The sequence below is a fragment of the Canis lupus genome, chromosome 13 (genome assembly GCF_011100685.1).
Source record: "Canis lupus familiaris isolate Mischka breed German Shepherd chromosome 13, alternate assembly UU_Cfam_GSD_1.0, whole genome shotgun sequence".
Classification (NCBI taxonomy): domain Eukaryota; kingdom Metazoa; phylum Chordata; class Mammalia; order Carnivora; family Canidae; genus Canis; species Canis lupus.
The window spans coordinates 15,649,198-15,670,682 of NC_049234.1; the positions used below are offsets into that span (position 1 = coordinate 15,649,198).

The 21,485-nt window shown below is 40.4% G+C and overlaps 1 protein-coding gene and 1 long non-coding RNA gene across 7 annotated transcripts in view; one reads left to right on the forward strand and one right to left on the reverse strand.

The window, feature by feature from the left end:
- TRPS1 (transcriptional repressor GATA binding 1) overlaps positions 1-3,748 on the reverse strand; it is a 258,547-nt gene extending 254,799 nt beyond the window's left edge. For 2 of the 6 annotated variants that reach the window (XM_038555373.1, XM_038555368.1), the window contains exon 1: positions 3,201-3,748. The gene's annotated coding sequence lies outside the window, so the exon portion shown is untranslated. Of the gene's footprint in view, positions 1-1,909; positions 2,091-2,437; positions 2,455-3,200 lie in introns of those variants that run through there. The other 4 variants (XM_038555375.1, XM_038555369.1, XM_038555374.1 and 1 more) reach the window with 3 other exon arrangements.
- The window catches only part of LOC119874431, a 33,498-nt gene extending 19,679 nt beyond the window's left edge, over positions 1-13,819 (forward strand). Inside the window, exons 2-3 of the long non-coding RNA XR_005368569.1 lie at positions 11,260-11,432; positions 13,103-13,819. This is a non-coding gene — a long non-coding RNA (uncharacterized LOC119874431). The remainder of the gene's footprint in view (positions 1-11,259; positions 11,433-13,102) is intronic.
- Positions 13,820-21,485: the final 7,666 nt, after the last annotated feature.

The window sequence follows — 21,485 nt, forward strand, 5'->3', positions numbered from 1 at the left end:
TGTGACTTAAAAGAAAAGTAAAAATAATAGTGAAAATATGCAAGAGGCACGTACAACACTTATGGTGAACATGCTATCATAGGTTCTAACCTATTTTCAAGCAAAAATTGCATTACATTGTTTAAAACAGTAATCATCGGAACGTGAGCTCTAAAAACCAACCTCAGACCTCACTACTACTATGACACCTTTCTCCTTACTTTTACTGTTACCTTTCAGAGACAAAGGACAACATCTGAACAGCAACAGACACCCTTACAGCGTCCAGAATTCAAAGGACCGACAAACTTTTTATAAGGAACTTACTACTATGTTCCACCATTTATTTGGAGAGCGTCAGGGTTGATGATTACGTGTAGGAAAGAATTCTACACACCTAGAGCCTACCATAGAACAGACAGATCAGGAAGCCGTGCACATCAACTCACCCGTGGTTAGCAATACTTTGTCAACAGAGTATTAGTGAGGCTTCGGAATGCCTCACATTTAGAGAAATCAAGTCATGACGCGGCATTCGAGCTCTACCTCCCCGCCAGGACTTTTATTTTCACACTGTTAATATTCAAAAATAATCGTCAAACCTTAGCACGCCCGTGGCCCTGTCTATTTAACTGAATCTAGGGATGTTTCCATCCAGGGGTATGGCTTTAAAAGGAAGTTATGAAATCTGAGGAGAGATAAGCTCTAAGAACAATATGTTTGACTTGTTAAGATGAAGCATGTCACTAATAAACTTTCACTTAAAGGTAAAAAAAAAAAAAAAAAATCCTCAAAATGTTGGTATCATTTCCAGACTGTCCTGTCAGCATCACAACTTACAGGAAACGCTTCATCTTCCCATACAAACCCTGTATTTATTCACAACCCTGGCATACTTGGGGAAAGGAAAAAAAAAAAAAAAAAAAAAAAAAAACCCACACCATTACAGAGCTAGTTTGCCTTTTTTTTTTTTTTTTTTTTTTTTTTACATTAACCGGTGGAATATCTGAGAAAGCGTTCTAAGCAAATGAGCAACTTGTAAGAAACTTGACAACAGTGAGCTCAGAAACTTTCATTCTCATTTTGTCCACGTCAAGAACTGGCCGCCGCATTACTTTCCTTTGCTGCCCCTTGCATTTTTAACTCTGGCAGCCTCTTCTAAATGATCAACTTTTCCTAAAACCAGCAGGAAAGTAACATGATGCCAGCAAGATCCATAGGTTTTTCACTTAAGAGCAGGAGGATTCTGAAGAGTGGTTAGAGCTCCCTATATAATTTTTGCTTTGAACAATCAAATTTCAGCCAACCACCAGGCCTAGAGTTATCATGTCTCTCTAATTCCCTCCCCGGCCCTATCTCCAGTTTCCTTTTTGTGCTTATTTTTCCTCCCAGACCTTCCCCTGTTCACCTGGTGCGTTTACAAAAGTTCAATGGATCTATAAAAGTTCAATGAATCGGCCCAACTTGTCTGCGATTTCACTTCTCTGCTGAGCTCCTCTCTTCACTTACCTCCCTTAGAAACTCTAGCCGTGATTTTCGAAAATAGGAAAAGGATGAATAGTCTATCCTAATTGGGATTCATCATTAAGACCCACCGCTCTCGCTCAAAAACTTTCAAGAGTATCAGTTTTGAGGCCTAAAGAGACAGGAGGAAGTGAAGCGAGCCCTAAAACGTGATCAGCCCCAGATTTCCCTCTGAAGCCCACCAGTCCTTGTCGCCTTCTAACTTAAATTGCTTTAGAGAGTCTTGGGGCCATAAAACCGGTTACTTGACTTCCCCCGGGGGGGGGGGGGGGAGCACCACCATCTCACACAGGTAGTAACAAAACAAAAAAAAAAAAAAGAAAGAAAGAAAAGAAAAGCCTCCCCAGCCACAAAAAAAAAAAAAAAGCAGCTTTTGCACTTCAAACAGCTCCCACCTCCGCCTCACCCTCAAATTATTCACGGGGTCCTATAATCCTGGAGTCATTTGAAGGGACAGCGGTGTTTGCCTTGGCCTTTCAGGGATGCGTTTGTCTGGAGCCCAAACAGGAACTAGACAGAAGGCGACGCGCCCGTCCGCCCGGAGGTCCCACCGCTGTCAGGCATTTAATCACCGTCCAGTGTCCGCTGACCCGCGACCCAGGGCGCATCCCCGCGCCGCCGAGGAAGTCTGCCCCCGCCTCTGCCCTGCCGCAGCGCCCGCGCCGCGAGGCCCCGCCACATGGCACGGGCAGGGCACGGACCCCCGCCGGCCGCCCCGCGCCAGCCGCCCCGCGCCGCGCACAGGCGGGTCCGCCGGGGGATGCGACACCCGCCGTCCCCAGCCCGGCCGGGCCTGCAAGGCAAAAAGTTTGCAGCCTGGCTCTGCGAACTCTTCACAGCCCGAGCCGGTCCCGGGCTGCTTTCCCCACTTCGGGGACCGCACGGAGGCCCCTCGCCGGGGCCCTCCCGAGCCTCCCAAGTTGGCCCAACTTACTACTCCGCATGCTGGTGCCTAGTCTGCTCCCCGCCTGCCAGGAGCCCCGGAACGCGGGCGGCGGCGGCGGCGGCGGCGGCGGCGGCGGCGGCGGCGGCCCCTCGGGTCCAGCCACCTCCAGCTCCTCCGCTGCGCCCGGTAGGAGAGAATTAAAATCAGCCAGAAAGAGACAGCGAGGGGGAGCGGGGCTGCGAGGGGGAGGGGGCACCGGCCTGAAACTTCTTTTTTTGGCAAATGGGGATTTGTTTTTCCTCCTCCCTGGCGGCTGAACTTGACCCTCCTGACTCCAGGGGCTACTGCAGTTTGAAGTCGCTCGTTTCTAAGGCTTCAGTGGCCTCAGACCCACCGAAAGGAGCGGAGGAAGGGAGGGAGGAGGGAGGGAGGGGGGAGGGGGGGCAAGAGAGCAGAAGAGAAGAAAGAAAGAAAGAAATCACACGCGCAAAAAGGAAGAAAGAAAATGCATGTGAAACCCGAGAAGCCTGCGCTTGGCTTTCTGCACACTCTCCCTCTTGCTTGCCTGCTTGCTTGCTTGCTTGCTTTTTTTTTTTTTTTTTTTTTTTTCAAAGAAAGTCACTTTTAATTCCCAGGGCTCCCCGCTCGCGATCGCCCACATTCCGCGCACACACGCGCGGGCGCAGCACTCGCGCTGCGGCGCCCCGGGCCCGGCCGAGGGGCGCCCGCGCCCCCCTGCGCCCCCCGCGCCCCCCGCGCCCCCCGCGGCCCGCGGCCCCCGGCCCCGCCGCCCGCCCGGGCCCCTCCTTACCTGTTGATTAATCGTCAAGAACACCCTCGGCAGCCCGAAAGATGGTGGCGCGGCGGCCAGAGCCATGAACCGTCTTCTGTTGTTTGCAGAGTTGATCTTGGATTATTGGGGGGGAGGGGGGGGAGAAAAAGGTCTTTCCTGCCTCCCCCCCTTTCCCTGCCCTCCCCCCCTTGACGAAAAAACAGGGAGAGAGAGAAAGAGGGAGGGAGAGAGAGAGAGAAAGAGAAAGGAAATAGAGCAAGGATGTGCCCGGTGCCGGGTGGGAGAGGGGAGGGGGGGTGTTGTTTTTTGTTTAAAAAAAAAAAAAATAGGAAGGCGAGAGAGCGATCGAGAGGACGCGGGGTCTGGAGAAACGAGCAGCACCAAAAAGAGGACGCTTGAGATTGCAGTGAGATCGGGTCTTTATCAGAAATGTTATCGCTTGTCAGGACCTCAGTCTCCGCGCATTACGTCAGTTTCAAGACACCAACACTATTAATATCAAAGGAGCCTTCGCGGAGGAAAGCGCCACCCCAGACCGAGCTCCCTTAAAGAGACAGCGCGCGTCCCCGCGCCGCCGCCGCCGCCCGCCCCGCCGCCCGCCCCGCCGCCCGCCCCGCCGCCCGCCGCCCGCCGCCCCGCCCGGCTCCCAGCACCCGCCGCCCGCCGCCCGCCGGGACCGGCCCCGGCCGCGGCGAGCCGGCTGCGCGACAACTTCGCCCGAGTCCGAGCGCCGCAAATGAGAGCTGCGCGGGGCCGGGACCCGGCTACCTTCCCGCCCCGCCTCTCCCCCCTCCTCCTCCCCCACCCCCGTGGGTGAACGTGCGGGCTGCAGACCCAGGCGAAAACCGAAAGCTTTAGGAGCACCGCGGTCCAGACGGGGACCTACCTCGGGGCGGGGGGCGGGGGGCGGGGGGGGCAGGTGGGGGCCGGTGCGCGGCGGCCAAGCCGACGGTCCCGGAGCACCCGGAGATGCTGTCGCCAACAATCCAAAGAACTCCAAAGTGCCTTTACCTTTTCGGATGTTACTTTCCCTTCTCCCTCCCAATTAAACGGCGCGGCCCCGTGTGTGTGCGCGAGCGGCCCCTCCCCCGCCCCGTGCCTGGGACCGGCAGGAGCCGGGACACCTAGCCCGTGGCCAGCGTCTCGCATGCATCGGAGGGCAGGAGGGCTGGAGGAGAGCGACTTGAACTCTGTCCTGAGTTGGAGAAGTGCGGACTGGGGTTGCTATGGTTTTCTGACCTAGGAAGCAGCTAGCAAGCTCAAGGGGTGCTTAAAGGGGGTGCTGCCAAACAGATAAAATGGGGACATTATTCAAATGCTGCAAGATTCATACCTGCTGATCTTGGGGAGGGGGGGTGGGCGTTAGTAGCAGATAAGAAACTGCGTGAAAGCATGACATTCTTTTTACTACTTCACATCTCCCAATACTCTCATTGTTGAGTGAAATTCCCTCCACATGAAGTTACTGAATTGAGCGAGGTTTTTTTCTTCTTCTCCTTCTCCTTCTCCTTCTCCTTCTCCTTCTCCTTCTCCTTCTCCTTCTCCTTCTCCTTCTTCTTCTTCTTCTTCTTCTTTTATTGACTTTTAAAGATCAACAATGCATAAAAGAGACCCATGACAGGATTCAAAGTATAGTAGGTGTTAAAAATTAAGTAAACACTTCTTGGGCGTTTGGACTTCATTTTCTTCAGTTGGGTGACTTGAAGTGGCATGTTTTTCCTCTAGTGAAAGTCAGTTTAAAGTAATTTTGTGCTAAAAGGAGAAGCATCCTTCCTTCTCCAAACTACAAAATGATTGAAATTGGAATTTTGGAGGTGACAATCACGAATCTGTGAAATGAAGATGGAGTAATTTCCTCCAAAATATTTTCCACTAAATGATTCTTGCATCTTTTAAAAGATGAATGTATTCTTGAAACACCAGAAGTGAAAAAGCCAATCATTTCTTAAAAAAAAAAAAAAAATTAAAACATAAGCATGTGCTTTTAGAAACTTACTCCCTTTTCTGTAAGGTCTCCATTTCTCTTAATATACCTAGTCAGGCAGATATGTGATTCCTTTTTGTAGCACTTTTATTCCGGAAGAATTTTGGTAGCGTGTCCCATACACACTCCATGAGTTTAAAAAAAAAGGCAGTAATTCTTTTGCGATAGAAAAGTTGGTCAAGTAAGAGTGGTCAAAATGCAATTTCACAATAAGGCAGACTATATATTCCCTAAAGGAATGAGAAGACAATGAACCTTAGATGCATGGAGTTAATTCATATGTTATCATCAATTTAAATTAATTTGGGAACAGAGTTATATTTATGTACATAGTCCTGCTTGCAGGGAAAATTAATATCAAAATCCTGAGTAAATCTCATAGTCAGCTACTAATGACCACCTGCATATTTCCACACTAGAGTCATTTAATACTGTCCACCACCAATTTCCACTGTAAAAAGTATTCACATATTAAATATAGACCTTTATTTTCTTTTTTAAGCCATAAATTAGCTTACCAAGTTTTATGGAAATATGCACAGCACAGTGAGAGGCATTTTTATTCAGGGAGAAAAAAAAGGATCTGAGTGAAACATTCTTTAGCCATGACTAACTAAAACTATTAGATCAAATAAATTTTGAAATAGGCACCTCAAGAGTGAAACCGTTTGTGCTTAAAGGGTTAATACCACCTAAAACTGCTGGAACTGGTATCTAACTGATAAAATCTGAGACTACAGCATCTTAGCAGCAAAGTTAAATAGTACAATATATCAAAAGGATTATCCCCTAATCTCCTTCTGCTCCCCAAGATTTAAATGGCATTTTAAAGGGGGAAGTAATCTTCCTCTCCGTCACCCTCAAATCTAAGGCAATCGTTAAGAGTGTAAATTTACTCACATGAAACAATCATTGATTAAATTGGTTCAAAAAAATTAAATTACATGCTTTTGCAAGCACAAAACCCTTGAGATGGCTGGTGTTTTTCCACCTGTAATAATACAAAATTTGACCATTAAGTGTACCCAAAATTATATATTATATAAAAAGTTAAAGCCAAAGGTCTGAGGGTGAATTATGTCCTTTAATTGAAAGGATAAAGTTACCCTTCAGGTACTGAAGCCAACAAATTCATGGTCACTTAAAAATTTAATGAATGAAGTTTCACGGATTCAATTTTGCTAAAGCTTGCCTGAGAAATGAAGAATCTCTTCATGTTACTTTTTGTATTTCAAGTTAGAGTGCAGCAGATCAAAATGCTGTCTGTATCAATCCTTTTACATTAACCACAAAAGATCTGTAGAGAACTTAATAAAAGCACAAATATTTTTGTAAACTTTTTCAAGCAAATTACTTATTTATTTATGAAATAATTTATGAAGAAAATTTTTACCTCATGCTTTAGATATATTACATATGCTCTTGATTGACACAATATGTTTAAGCTCAAAGGCCCTCGTAGCATTTTTTAATTCTAGTAGGAATATTTCAAAACAACCAACTAATACATGAGATCATAATTGTTTGACAGTTGTTTTTAATATATAAAATGAGTTATGTATATTGTTTTCCTTCAAATGTTTGTTGATTTGTTTTTATAGTCCTGACATTTGCATGGCACAAACCGAATTAGGGGAAATATTAAAGATTTATTTACATTTATTATCTTCTGCTGTCAAGCATATGCAAAGCTCTTAAAAACTATTCTTTTGCTTTTATTTGCAATGCATTTCTGAACAATGGAGTCTGGGTGTAAGAATAACAACCTGTGCCTTCATAGGGTACATCAGAAAATAAAGAAGAAATTAAGAGAAATTCCTGAAAGCAAACAAAAGGAATAACTTCCAAGTAAAATAACTTCTTTATAATCTTTCATAATTCTTTGAATTCTGGAATATTCTCTTATGGCTGGATCACTGATGAAACATACCTTGACGGGTATTAATGCTTATTTTTTATTTAAATTGCATAATGCACTTTTTCTGTTCTATTATTTAAACATCTCCTTTTTCCCTTTTCTTGTAGTTTATTCAGCACAGATACAAAGAGGGATTAGTAGTTAAGCACAAGCATACTTGTTTTACATTTTCAACCTTTTAACACATAACTTACTTACAGTTCTAGTGCCTGTAATCACAATGATTTTACCTGATGGAACACGTATCTCAGAAATGTAATCCAACTGTTTACCCTAACACGTCATAAATTGCTAGTCCTTTCAGAAACCTCAAAGATTGACAACCCTTGGTCCTAAATGCCCGCTGCCCTAACACATACTATCAAGAAAATATTTATGTATTATTTGCTCTCAAATTAGTACTAAATCTTATAGAATGGAAGACCATTTTGCCTTCCAGCATATCAAAAGCAATAGTTCAAGTAGTCTGCCCTCCTTCGTGGTAAGACTTGAAAGAACAGAGGATAGCAAAGATGAACTTCCCTGAGTCTATTTCTTCTCTCAATCATGCACCACTCAATCTTTAAAAAGAAAAAGAAAAAGAAAAAGAAAGAAAGAAAGAAAGAAAGAAAGAAAGAAAGAAAGAAAGAAAGAAAGAAAGAAAGAAAGAAACTCTTCTGCACAAATTATGATCATTTTCCAAACTACCTATTTCTGAACACCTCTGGGTGAATTTATTAAAGATAAATTCAGCTTTAAATAGCCTGTATCTGGTATTCAAATTCACACTTCCACTTGCCAAACCTCCCCCCTGCAGTATCAGGCAACTGCCTAGTTAAACAGATGGGCCTTGCAGCCCACCCTAAAAGCCAACAAACATAGGCTTTATTTAATTAAAAGAGGAAACAAATTTCTGAGGTGTAGACACACACAGGCGTGCTCACACACACATGCACATGCTCACACTCACGCACACACACGAAATCCCTGCCAAGGTGCCCCAGAATAATAATGATGATTCTTGCTTTTTCAGTAGGTTTTATGAATGTCCAAACATGTACTATCCATTTGAGTGAAAGGAGAATTCGTCAGGATCCCTCAGTGCTGTGTATTCAAAATAAACCACTATGGAACTAGCCGGGCTCACTCCATTCTCTTAAGTAATAGAGAGCATTTACATCTGAATTAACCCAGATCCACCATGTGACCTTGAAACATAGCTTTTCCCAATGTTCTTCCTATTTCTGCCCTCTGCTCTATTATCTTCTCCTGCTGTACTCTCTCACCCCAACCACTCTCCAAACTACAATTTACTCTCAGTCGTATATCACCAAGCCCAACACCCAATGTTGCCTATTTTTCACACTGAAATATTCCACCAGAAATTCAAACTTGTGAATTTGAATGATATAAGTCTAATACCATAATTTAGGAAGAGGAGGCTATAAAGAGAGACAACATGGAAGGAGGAAGGAAATAGACAAACCCTATCTCTGTTAAAGTTATGAGTCATCTAGACCAGAAACCTCAGACATTTGACATCTTTGGTAATACCCTCTCCCACAGGCCCCACATCCAATCAGTTACCAAGTCCTCCCATTGTTTATTTTCTGAAGGCTTTTGTGACTCCTACTGCCTTTCTTTCCATCCACATGAACTCTTCACAAATTAAAAAGTTATTATCTCTTCCAAGACATCCCATTGAGCTTCTCCTCTGTATTCTCTTGCCCTCTATTCATGATTCTACGGAGCTAGCAGGTCAGATCATCTCCCTTCTGCAGTGTCTATTCCTCAGGACAAAAATCCCATGACTCCCAACTGCCAAAAGAATAACGCCAAAGTGCTGTAGGCCATTCAAGTCCTCCCATAATCTAGTCCCAAACACTTTTCTAGTCTCATGCATCATTCTACTCTTCCACACAGGCCAGTCTCCTGACCCATGGACTGAGATATTTCCCACATCTTTTTTGACACTTCAGAATGTTTTATACTCACTGCCACCTTCTCCGTGGAAGGCTTTGAAGGGCCTTCCATACCGACTCTCCATGCAAAAGACTCTCTCTTTTTCTAAGGTCAAACTCAGATTCTGCCTTTTGTGTGAAGCCTTCCCCAAACTCCAAATCAGAATCAGCAATACAGGAACTAAGTTTCTATGGGACTCGCTGCTTTCTCCAGCTGGGGATTCATCAGAGTGACTTGTATAATGCTATTTGCTGACTTTATCTCCTGACCCTGCTAAACTGTAAGATTCCTGAGGGCAGAAGACCATCAAGTCATAGGTATTCAATAACATCTGTTCAGTTGAGTTTGGACATTGGAACAACCTTTTTACATTTTACTTAGAAACATACCATTGAGCCCAAGTTTCAAATGTTCCATGTGGTCTTTTCTTCCTTTCTTCCTCTTCTTTTTTTTCTTTAATACATATGGGCTGATGCATCATGTGCCAATTGAAGCTTCTGGGTGGTCTTCATCTCAGCAGCATATTTTTGGCAACGTATCAGAGAAGACGTTTGTCCTCCTCTGAAATATTGTCCTCATTATCATTAAGTTTGGGTTCATAATTCCATGTTGCTCTAAAAATAGTGAATTAAATGATCTTTAACTAAATCCTAGGCATTAAAATGTGAGGGTACAGAAAATGAGGCTAAAAGCTGAGAAATTTTAGATGGGAAGGGATTATTTGTAGCTTTGGAAGCCAGAGCATGAGTTAGGAAAGTTGTAAAACTGAGGTACAGGAAAATGATCTCTTCAAATATTAATGGCTTTTTTCTTTATATTATTTAACATCAAACTCTTGAATCATTTTAGCATACATCAATCTACTGATACCTATTAATTTTTGCAGAAGTTAGGTTACCAAACAGTACGGTGATATTTAATTGATGGTATAGATCCAAATGTCCAGGTTCCCACAGGGATCATGTTTCATAATATTATGAATCCCGTGGAAACGTGAGTGTGTATAAGCCAGTGTGCATGTGTGTATACATGGGGTATGTGTCTAGGAGTGTGTGTTCATCTCGAAAATGAAAATTTTGGTTTAGTTAACATTTCAGCTTTGTGTTCACAGAACTGACTTATCCTTGGTGCATCTAGATAACTTGAAAGGACTGGTGTTTAGACAAGCAAGTAGGAAGAAGACTGTCGGCTGCCAGCTTCTGGAAGGAAGCTACTCTGCCCATTCTCTTTCTGCCATGAGAGGAGAAACACTACATCACCTGGGCTCCCTTGCCATTTGGTTTTTGGAAGAGTTTGACTAATGACACCATCAGCTCAGGGAATGGGAAAAAAAAAAAGACAGTCAGGATACTTATTCCCCTGATTCCCTCCCTATTGAGCAGGCCCTCTACCACGACTATTCTCTTATAGGATTCCAGAAATAAGCTTCCTATCCCTTTGTGATTTTAGGCCTGAAGTCAGCTGCTTCTGGCTGTTGGGAGACCCTGAACGTTTCACCCTTTCTTTCTCCCCGACCCTTGCTCTCAACTTTATCAATGATCCTTCTCCATTAAACTCTCTTCAAATTCTTCTGTGAGTGTGCCATGTGTTATCTGCCTAGACTCTAACCAATATAGAAGGACTTGTGATAAAATCATCTCTGAACCTACATTTTCTAACATAGTCTTCATAATATAATTCAGTAAAGTTAAACAAATATATGTTGAGTAAATATTGTGTGCCAGACACTGTGTTAAGTGTAGGTAGCCCAATGGCAAGTGAGCTGGCATGTTCTCCATCTATGGGATTTATGATCTAATTAAATGTTTCTTAAATGATCTTGGGTACTTCTAAAAATACAAGTATATAGGCCTCACCTACTGAAGTGCATCTCTGGAGGTGAGGCCTGAGAATGTAATTTTAGTAAGCGCACCTTGTGATTCTTGTATTCTCCAAGATATGAGAGGGAGAATCCTTTGACTATGACAAATATTAAATAACCCAATACAAATGTGAAAATACAAAGACCTCGATCAATGTAGCTGGGTGAATGCATGAAGGCATGTGTTAATGTCAATGATAAGGTGGTTCATATATGGAAGGTCATTTACAGTTGTTTGTAGTGCACAAGGTACTAGAGTTACTGCCCTTTCATGAGGTAGGCAAAAGCTGGGGTGCTCTGTAAATTGTGCTAATTGTTTTTGATCATCACACTCTACTGTATTAACTCCCACCTCCTCCTCCTTCCTCCCTAGACAACATGCACAGATCCACTGCAGCAGCCCCAGCTGTGGGGTTTCCCCAGCAGAGCAGAGCCCTGGGCACTTGTTCCAATTTGCTCTAGTCTAGACTCTGGAGATAGCTCTGTCTGAAAGAGAAGCACGGACACTCATGGTTCAAAGCTAATTAAGTCAGTAAGATAAACAAGGTAAGACTCCTGGGAATAAGGGGAATTTCTCGAGCCCCAAGAAATTCACAAGTTCAAGATTGAAAGCATTAGTAATAATATCTGAGACTTCCAACTATTTTATTCATCCTTCCCAAAGATGTAGATAAGGGGCAAGGCAAATAATTACAGAGAACCACTGCATGATCATTGTGCTTGCTGTTTTGCAAAATATTAATTACCCTTTTTTCCTGTTATTCACAGTCTTAAACTAAGTTTCTAGGCAGTACCACCTAATCTTTTCTCAATATTCTTTAACGTATTTTTTAAAGCAGTCCTGGACAAGATCCTTGAACTACTCATATCCAATTATATAACTAGTCATGCAGAATATCATAGCACAATGCATACACATATATTTACATGTATAACAAACTCTTTTAAACAAGGAAACATAATCAAAACATACCTCCTATTATCTCTTCTATACACAAAAGCACACGGAGAATGCAAATACTGTTTCAATTATGCCATGAGTTTCCAGTTGCTATATGTTAGATTCTAAAAGGTAAAATCTCAAGACCACTTTGAGGTACTTACAACTAAATTTTATTTTATTTAAAGAGACATGCCACTGCATCTTGAGCTCATACTTGTGAGTAAAGGCAGTACCACCTTCAGACCATAAAAGTGAAAATGACCATAAAGTAGCCATCTAGAAACAACCCATTCTGTACGGTACATCTGAACAATTTGCATAGACTAAAATATGGAATATGTTATCATGGTCCAAGCATTGGTTATAGTTTGTAACTCTATGATCTGTCCTACTAGGCGGTATGCACTGCTTACTGTGACTTATAATGTCATTACACAAAAACTAAAATCTTACTCAACGTTTCATTACAAAGCCAGCAAGATATTCCATTGATAGAGTAGAGGTCAGAGCTGAGGATTTTTCTGATTTTTTAAGCTTTTTCTATGACTCAACCACAAGCTACTCTAACAAGTACATATTCCTCAACTATACTTTTTGGGCAGTGGGTTTCTTTTCTCGTCCAAAATATCATTAGATGAAAACTGTATAATTTCTACTGAGATCATTGCAAAATTTAGCCTCTTTGTAAAGTACCTGAGGCCTCCTGTTTCAAAGATATCTTGGTACAGACTGTCATAGAAGATAACTCACATGCTTATGAAAGCATAGAATGACAAAACATTGGCTTTTTATTGCAATTCAGTCCCCTCCTCTAATTTTACAAGTCTAGAAACAGAGACCTGGAGAGTGAAGGACTGTAGTACCCAAATACACATGGAAGTAATCACAATGATTAACACCTATGCAGCGCTTGCTATGTGCCAGGCTCTGTTCTAAGTATTTCACAGACAGTAGTTCATTTAATATGAACAAATGGTCTGTGAAGTAGGTATCGCTATAATCCCCATTTTGTAGGTAAGCAAACGGAAGCATGTGTAATAATAGAGCCGAAGGCAAACATGTAGTCAGGTATAAAATTAAATGGGTGAAGGGCCTAAAGTCTCATTATGCTATACCTTTACTCTGGTGGTACAACTAGGACTCCAATCTCCGGTTTTAACTTGACATTAAAACTTGCAATTGTGACATACGTGTGTGTGTCTGTGAGTGTGTCCACTTGTGGTATGCACTTGCTAGTTTTTTAAGCTACTAACATCCATTCTCTCTTCTCTAGAGATAGTCCACTGGTTTCGCTCCGGAGGAAGTAGAAGCCCCTGTTCTTAATCCATAAAGATGACTCACTGCAAGAAAAGCAAGCATCTGACTCTGGTCCTGCTTATCAGAGCATCACATTCAGGAACCTGACAGAGTTGAAGCCAAGGAAACCTCAGGAGACAAATGGAGAGAAAATCCGGATCTTTTATTCCACAGCACTCAGTTTTGAGAAGCTGTGAGGCTGTAGCTCTTGCAGCCATCTCACCACCACAGAAAATCTGAGCAAGTGCAGAGGAAACAGAGTTTAGACCAAGAGAGACAGATCCTGGGTTCTGCGGCTTTGCTGGGGTCCATGAATAACACCACAGCCCAAGTCAGCTCTAATCCCTACATTCACTGGTTTTCTTTGTTGGTGGCTTAAACCAGTGTGAACTAGTATCACAGGACTCTACTATTATGGAATTTAATGGCCCTGTGTAATTTTTAACGATATTCAACATCATATTCACCCTCAAGTGGCAAAGACATAGAGATATCAGGAATGATTTGGAAATGCAGTGAATATATTCAAAAGGAAAAATCCAGTAACTGCTGTGAACAACAGCAATGTGTTTTGAATTCCTTGTGTTCTCTCAAGCTCTGGGGTATTGTCTGTTTAAATTAGCAGTTTTAAGGGTGCCTGGGTGGCTTGGTTGGTTCAGCATTGCCTTGGGCTCAGGTCATGATCTGTGGGTCCTAGGAGGGAGCCCCACATCGGGCTTCCTGCTTAGCAGGGAGTCAGCTTCTAGCTCTCCCTCTCTCCCTCTGCTTCTCCCTACCCCTTGTTCTCTCCCTCTCATTCTTTAAAATAAATAAAATCTAAAAAAAATATAAATTAGCAGTTTTAATCACCTTAAATTACATGTGTCCTTTATTTGACAAATTACTCCTATTGTCTTTATAGAAGGCTTTTTTTTTTGGTATAAAACCCTTAAAACTTACTGAAAGAAGAAAGAGACGAGGCAAAATATTTATCTCAACATATCGATAACCCTTTGGTGTTGGAAAGGCCCCATATGAAGATGACCAGGGAATTCAAATACCCACACGTGGGTATAAAAATTTCATAGAAAGTCATCAGTGGTCACAAAATGATGAAGGACAACATTAAAACTTGTCCCAGTGCAAAAGGTTTATATCTAATGTTAGCCTAAGTGGGCATACAATATTTTCATATATCATGCTCGCTAACTTTAAAATCTTAAGATTATTGGCCTAAGTAGAGAACCAGGGAGACAGACACAAATGATCTTTCCGACCTTTCTATTATCAATCTTAATAGTAACTAAATACTGACATCGTGTTTCATTATTACTCACTGCATTGTATGCAACGTGGCTCTGGGGATGTCTATTTTACGTTTACCTAGAAACACAACATATATTAAAGCAAAGTTATTCTGTAACAGTGAATAAGACACCAAAGCATAAGAAAGCTAGACCCTGGGTATTACAACAAATCTAAAAAGTCTGTTAAATTAGTAAAATATTTTGTGATGCCTGGGTGGCTCAGCGGTTGAGCTTCTTTCTGTCTTTGGCTCAGGGCGTGATCCCGGGGTTCTGGGATCAAGTCCTGCATCGGGCTCCCTCTGAGGAGACTGCTTCTCACTCTGCCTATGTCTCTGCCTCTCTGTCTCTCATGAATAAATAGAATATTTTTTAAAATAGTATAATATTTGGATTATTCTTACCTTCTAATACATATTTTCCAATTTATCCATGAAATATCACTTATAAGAAATAATACTTTGGGACAAGGCAAAATATAACATCGTTTTACTCTAGTCTAAATAAAATTATATAATGTTAGACCCGAAAGGCTCCTTAAAATTCTATTCATCTCACTGTTCTCACTTAAATGCAATGACTGAAAATCAGCAACTGAAATAATAATAATAATTATTATTATTATTTTAAAAATTTTGACATGCACGTATGAATTAAATCCTTTCTGCTTATTGTCTCATGTACTCTCAAAACAACTCTTTGAAGGACACGTTATCATGATTCCCACTTTAGAGATGAGAAACTGAGGCACAGAGGGAGAGAAAATTTACTTGCCCAAGATTACATGGTTGGTGGGTGACAGAGCTAGGATTTAAGGCCAAGCAATCTGGCCCCAGCATTTACCCCCCCAAAAATAATTAAGATATTTCATATTATATTTTATACTTAGTGATGATATGCAATCACTAGGTTAATAATTATCTTTTCCCTCACAAAAAATTAGTCAATTATAGAAAGACTGTGTTTATCAGGTGATTTTTTTCCTTTTAGAAGTAATTTTTCTGAAGTAAAGAAATATAATTATTGCAAGTGCTTTTAAGTATTATTTAATTGTCTTTAATGGGTTTTTCTTTATTTTTTCTGTTTGGGCCAAAATATCAGAAAGTCATATAACTACTATAGTCTTAAGTACATGACTGTAATGCATATTTGTGCAAGTTCTGTAATTACAATAATTTTGAACCTGGTTTACATTGGCATCCCTCAACTAATTTTGTAGGCTAAAAATTGTGAAATATATTCTGTGATCCTGTTAAAACTTGAGCCAGATCATGTACCACACCTCTATTCAAAGTCTTCATATGTTTTTTTCACATCATTCTGCATCAAATCCAAAGCCCTCACTATAACTCAGAAAGAATCTTACCCTCCCCCCAACTTTACCTCTCAACTGATTTCCTCACCTCACCTTTGTTTTCTCTAGTCTAGCCACTGGCCTGCTTGATATTCTTCTAATATGAAAATATATCACCTCTTCAAGGCCTGTGCATCTTCTGTTCCCTTTGGCATACTTTTTTTCATGAATATCCCCATAGTTCTCGCCCTCACTTCATTCAAATATTTACTTAAAAGTCAGCTCCTCAGTGAGACCCACGCTGGACACTTAATCTAAAATGTTAAATCCTAGTGGACAGTTTAAGTCCTTCTTTCCGGCTCTATTTTTTATCCACCATGCTTATCATCATATGATATAAGTTTACTTATTTATCTGATTTATCTCTCTCCCTAACTAAGTTATATGTTGCATAAAAGCAGGTTTTTTTTTTCTGTTTTGCTTGCCACTATATTCCCTGCATTCCTAAGTACCTGTCATGTAATAGGTGCTCAATAATTATTTGTTAAGTTAACCAGTTAATTAATAGTAGTTGGCTGTATTGAATTATTATAAGTAAGAGCAATTTCCATTGCAAATGAGATAAATTGCAATGTCATTAACATGAATGTACCTCAGTCCACCTACTTTGAATATTCAATTTTATCATTCAAGTTCTTTACTTGGCAGCTTGATAATGGGGATTTTAATTTTATTTATAAAGTATCCCAATCCAATTCATATCACCATCTGTTGATTTTTTTTCCAGCCTTCTGAACAAGTTAGTATTCAACTTGCCACCTGCTGAATCTAATCAATTGATTGATGGATTGATTGATGGTCTGCTTAAGTTTTTCATTAAACAAATATTTACTGAACACTTACTATCAGTGAGGCACTGGGATAAGAGCAAAAAATTCAAGACCAACAAGGATGTTTCTGTCATAGAACTTGTGATCTTTTTTTTTTTTAAAGATTTTATTTATTTATTCATGATAGTCACACACACATACACACACACAGAGAGAGAGACAGAGACACAGGCAGAGAAGCAGGCTCCATGCAGGGAGCCCGACGTGGGATTCGATCCCGAGTCTCCAGGATCACGCCCTGGGCCAAAGGCAGGCGCCAAACCACCGCACCACCCAGGGATCCCTAGAACTTGTGATCTTATAGGAAAAAGTGAACAGAGCCAAGAATTGGAGCACAAGTGGTTGTAGAACTATTAGAACACTTTGCTAAGAGATTAGGGGAGCATCCAAGGAAGTTGAGAGAAGTGAGGAGACATGAGGAATAATTTGCATGCAGAATTGGTGGTATTTCTGATGAACTGCATGTGAGAAACAAGAGGAAAGGAAGTGCAAAGATACCTTCCAGTTACTTGCTTGAAGAAACAGGGCCATGGTGATACCAATTACAGGGATGAAAAAGATTAGGGAAAGAACAGGTTTTAGTGGGGCAAGTGTGACATTCAAGTGGAGATATGAAGTCTAAAACTTATGGTAAAGAGATCTGGGAAGGAAAGATACAATGTCATTTGTATATTGTCACTTGTCATCAGTGTACAAGTGACATTTCCAGCTGTGAAAATAAGCTACATTATTTCTAGAAAAATTATAGAAAAGCTGAGACTCTAGGACTGAGGCTAAAGAGGTCAACTAGAGGCAAAGATTTCTTCTCAACCAACAAAGGGTATTGGGAAGGAGCAACCCATGTGAGAGAACAAATACGAGGGCAGGGTGCAAAAAACCCAAGAGGAAGGAAACTATTTCAAGGAAGGTGGGAAGCTAAGAGGTCGAGTTACCTGAGTTAGATTTTATGGAATTAGGTTTTTGGAGACCTTATCACAATACGGTCTGGTGGAATGATGAAAACTGAAACCGTAATGAAAAGACATGGGGAATGAGTCAAAGGTGAGGAAGACGGAGGAATGTGCACAAATAACCTTTTTAGGGTATATGGCAGTTAAGGATCCAGAGACTTAGGTATTTCAAAGTATGGGTGAAGCAAGACACCTTTTTTAAATTGGCAGATGCATAAACATGCATGTGGATTGATAAAGCAGATAAGAGAGGGCATAAAGTGAGAAGCCAAATGCGTAAGATGGTGACAGCATCAATAACATACCCTCCTTCTTGGATAGAGAAGGACATGCTTCCTTCATGGTGTCACAGAAAAAGCAAAGATGCAGATATGAAGGTATGTGTGATAATAGGAAGCAGAAAAGTTTGAGTGTATTAGGCTGAGTCCTCAGTCACAAGCTGACTGGATGATTCAGAAAAAAAAAAAAAATGTATTATTACAAGTATACCTGATAGCTCAGACAAGCAATGGGAGAGCTAGAAAACCAACTGAAAGCTTAGTTTTCAGAAACAACTAAAACTATCTTTAGAACTAAACTCATAGGGGGATCCCTGGGTGGCGCAGCGGTTTGGCGCCTGCCTTTGGCCCAGGGCGCGATCCTGGAGACCCGGGATCGAATCCCACGTCGGGCTCCCGGTGCATGGAGCCTGCTTCTCCCTCTGCCTGTGTCTCTGCCTCTCTCTCTCTGTAACTATCATAAATAAATAAATAAATTAAAAAAAAAAAAAAAAGAACTAAACTCATAGGGACTGGGTGGCTCAGCAGTTGAGCGTCTGCCTTTGGCTCAGGGGGTGATCCCTGTCCAGGAATCAGGTCCCGCATTGGGCTCCCTGCGAGAAGCCTGCTTCTCTGTCTTACTATGTCTCTGTCTCTGTCTCTCTTGAATAAATAAAATCTTTTTTTTTTCTTTTTTTAAATAACTAAACTGATAAAGGGGAACCTGGATGATTCAGTTGGCTAAGCATCGACTCTTGATCTCAGCTCTGGTCTTGATCTCAGGGTTATGAGTTCAAGCCCCACATTGGTCATGAAGCTCAATATCTGACATTTGAAAAGCTGGCACTTTTGCCTTAGAAACTTGCCAATGCAGCCATCACCACAGTCTGCCACCAAGGAAGAAAAAGTATTCCTCCTCACCTTCCTCTTGCATTAATAGCCCTTTAGTTAGAGTCTGGTGCTGGAATGTCTGGAGGTAAAGGCTATGCATTAGCTCAAGGAAAGCAAATATCACATGATTAGCTTCCATAAAGGGAGGTTTTCCTTTATGCCCTAGAAAGGTGTATATAGTGAGGAGTAGCTTCAGATGTTGAACAGATAAAACAGGTATCTCACAAGAACATTCAAGAAAAGACAAAATATACTAGTTAAAAAAAATCTTAATAACAAAATCTGTTCAAAGTTAGAACAATGTTATCATAAAGTATAACACATAATAGTTACATAATTTCAAGGATTATAAACCAGAAAAAAAAAGAAATCCTTTGGTTATAATGATAAAGCAAACAAATACTTAAGCATAGCACAGACATTGTAATTCCTGATAATTAGGTATTTTTTAAAAACTTCTTTCCAAATTTTAATATTTCACAACTTAGCCATGATCTAAAAAGAATGCTCACCATTGGCATAGCTGTTATCCAGGTGTTCTATGTTCACTTTCAGCTCATCAGGAGCAAAAATTATTCCATATTCATTTTTCTATTTTTAAAATTGATACATAGGATTCTCAAAGATTCAAGTGCTATCAAAAGGTGCCAAAAATGAATTAAAAACACCTAAAACCCTATTAATGCACTTATACTCAGATACATACACACACACATGCACACATAATTTTTCCTAAATGTAATGTAAGGCATGTTAGTCTCTAGCCTTTAATGAAATAAATCAAAGAAGACATAAATGAAAAGATATTCTGTGCTCATAGACTGGAAGAATTAATATTGTTAAAAATGTCCACTCCATCCAAAGCAATCTACAAATTTAGTGCAATCTCTATAAAAATTCTGATGGCACTTTTCACAGAAATAGAACACAAAATCTTAACATTTGTATGGAACCATAAAAATCCCAAATAGCCAAAGCAATCTTAACAAGAAAGAACTAAGTTGGAGGCATCACACTCTCTGATTTCCAAACTATATTACAAAGCTATAGTCATTAAAACAATGTGGTATTGGCATAAAAATAGACAAAACATCAATGAAACATAATAGAGAGTCCATAAATAAACCCACATTTTTATGGTCAATTGATTTTTGACAATTTTGACAAAGGAGTCAAGAACATACACAAGAAAAGGACAATCTTTTCAGTAAACAGTGTTAGGAAAATTCAACAGTTACGTTCAAAAGAATGAAATGCACCACATGCATCATGCACAAAAATAAGCTCAACATGAAAAAAAAAAACTCAAAATGGATTAGAGACTTGAACAAAAGACCTGAAACCATAAAACTTTAGAGGAAAACATAGGCAGTAATCTCCTTGACATAAGTTTTGGTGTGATATTTTGAATCTGACACCAAAAGCAAAAATAAACAAGTGGGACTACATGAAACTTAAAAGCCTATGAACAGAGATAAAACTATCAACAAAATGAAAAGGCATTTTCATGGCAGAAATGGCAGAAAATATATGCAACTCATGTATCTGATAAGATTTTAATATTCAAAATATATAAAGAACTCATACGACCCAATAGCAAAAATGAACAACCTAATTTTAAAATGGGCAGAAAACCTAAATAGATATTTTTCCAAGAAGAGATGGCCAATAGACACATGAAAAGATGTTCAACATCATTAACCACGTGAAATGCAAATCAAAACCACAATGAGACATCACTTCACACCTGTTAGAATGGCTATTGTCAAAAAGACAAGAAGTAGCAAGTGTTGGTGAGGATGTGGAGGAAAGGGAACTTTGGTCCACTGTTGTTGAGATTGTAAGTTGGTGCAGCCACTATGGAAAGCAATGAAAAGGTTCCTAAAAAATTTAAATATAGAACTACTATATGATCCATCAATTCCATTTTTAGGTATTTATCGGAAGAAAATAAAAACACTAATTTGAAAAGATAATATGCTGCATGTTCATTGCAGCATTATTTACAATAGCCAACCTAAGTGTCCACTGATTAATTAATGGATAAAGAAATTGTGCTACATATATACAACAGAATATTATTTAGTTCTAAAAGCAAATGAAATCTTGCCATTTGTGACAACGTTGATGGAACTTGAAGAATTATGCTAAGTGAAATCAGCCAGACAGAAAAAGAAAATTATCGCATGATCTTATACGTAAAACCTAAAACAACAAGGCACAGAGAAGAAAGAGATTGATGGTTGCCAGAGGCTGAGGTAGGAGGTGGGAGAAATGGTGAACTGTTTTTGTTTCTTTTTCTTTTCTTATTTAAATAAATTGAATATAAAAATAAACTACGAATATTAAAAAAAAATCCTTTTATAATTGATAAGATGTTGTCCACATCTTTCCATTTCATTTACATCATTATTTGTAACGGCTGTAGAGTGTCCATCTGTTATGTTTCATACTGTTTCCAGTTTTTCACAATTGCAAAAAAGATCATGAACATTCTTGAATGTAGAGCTTTTCACACCTAGTTATCTCCTTAGGTCAAATTCTTAGAAAGGGCATTACTGAAATATAGGTATATACATTTTACATTCTGATAGGTATTGCCCGAATCATCTCCAGAAATTAAGCACTGATTATATCCTTACCAGCATGGCATGGAAGTGCCCATAGGAACTAATTCTTTTTTGAAGACACTTGAAGGAAATGGATAGGGCTATATAATTTCATAGCTTCTAAGGCAGCTCACCTGGATCCTTCAGGGTTGCCGGGCTCTATAATCAAGTTGGCATTTACTATCT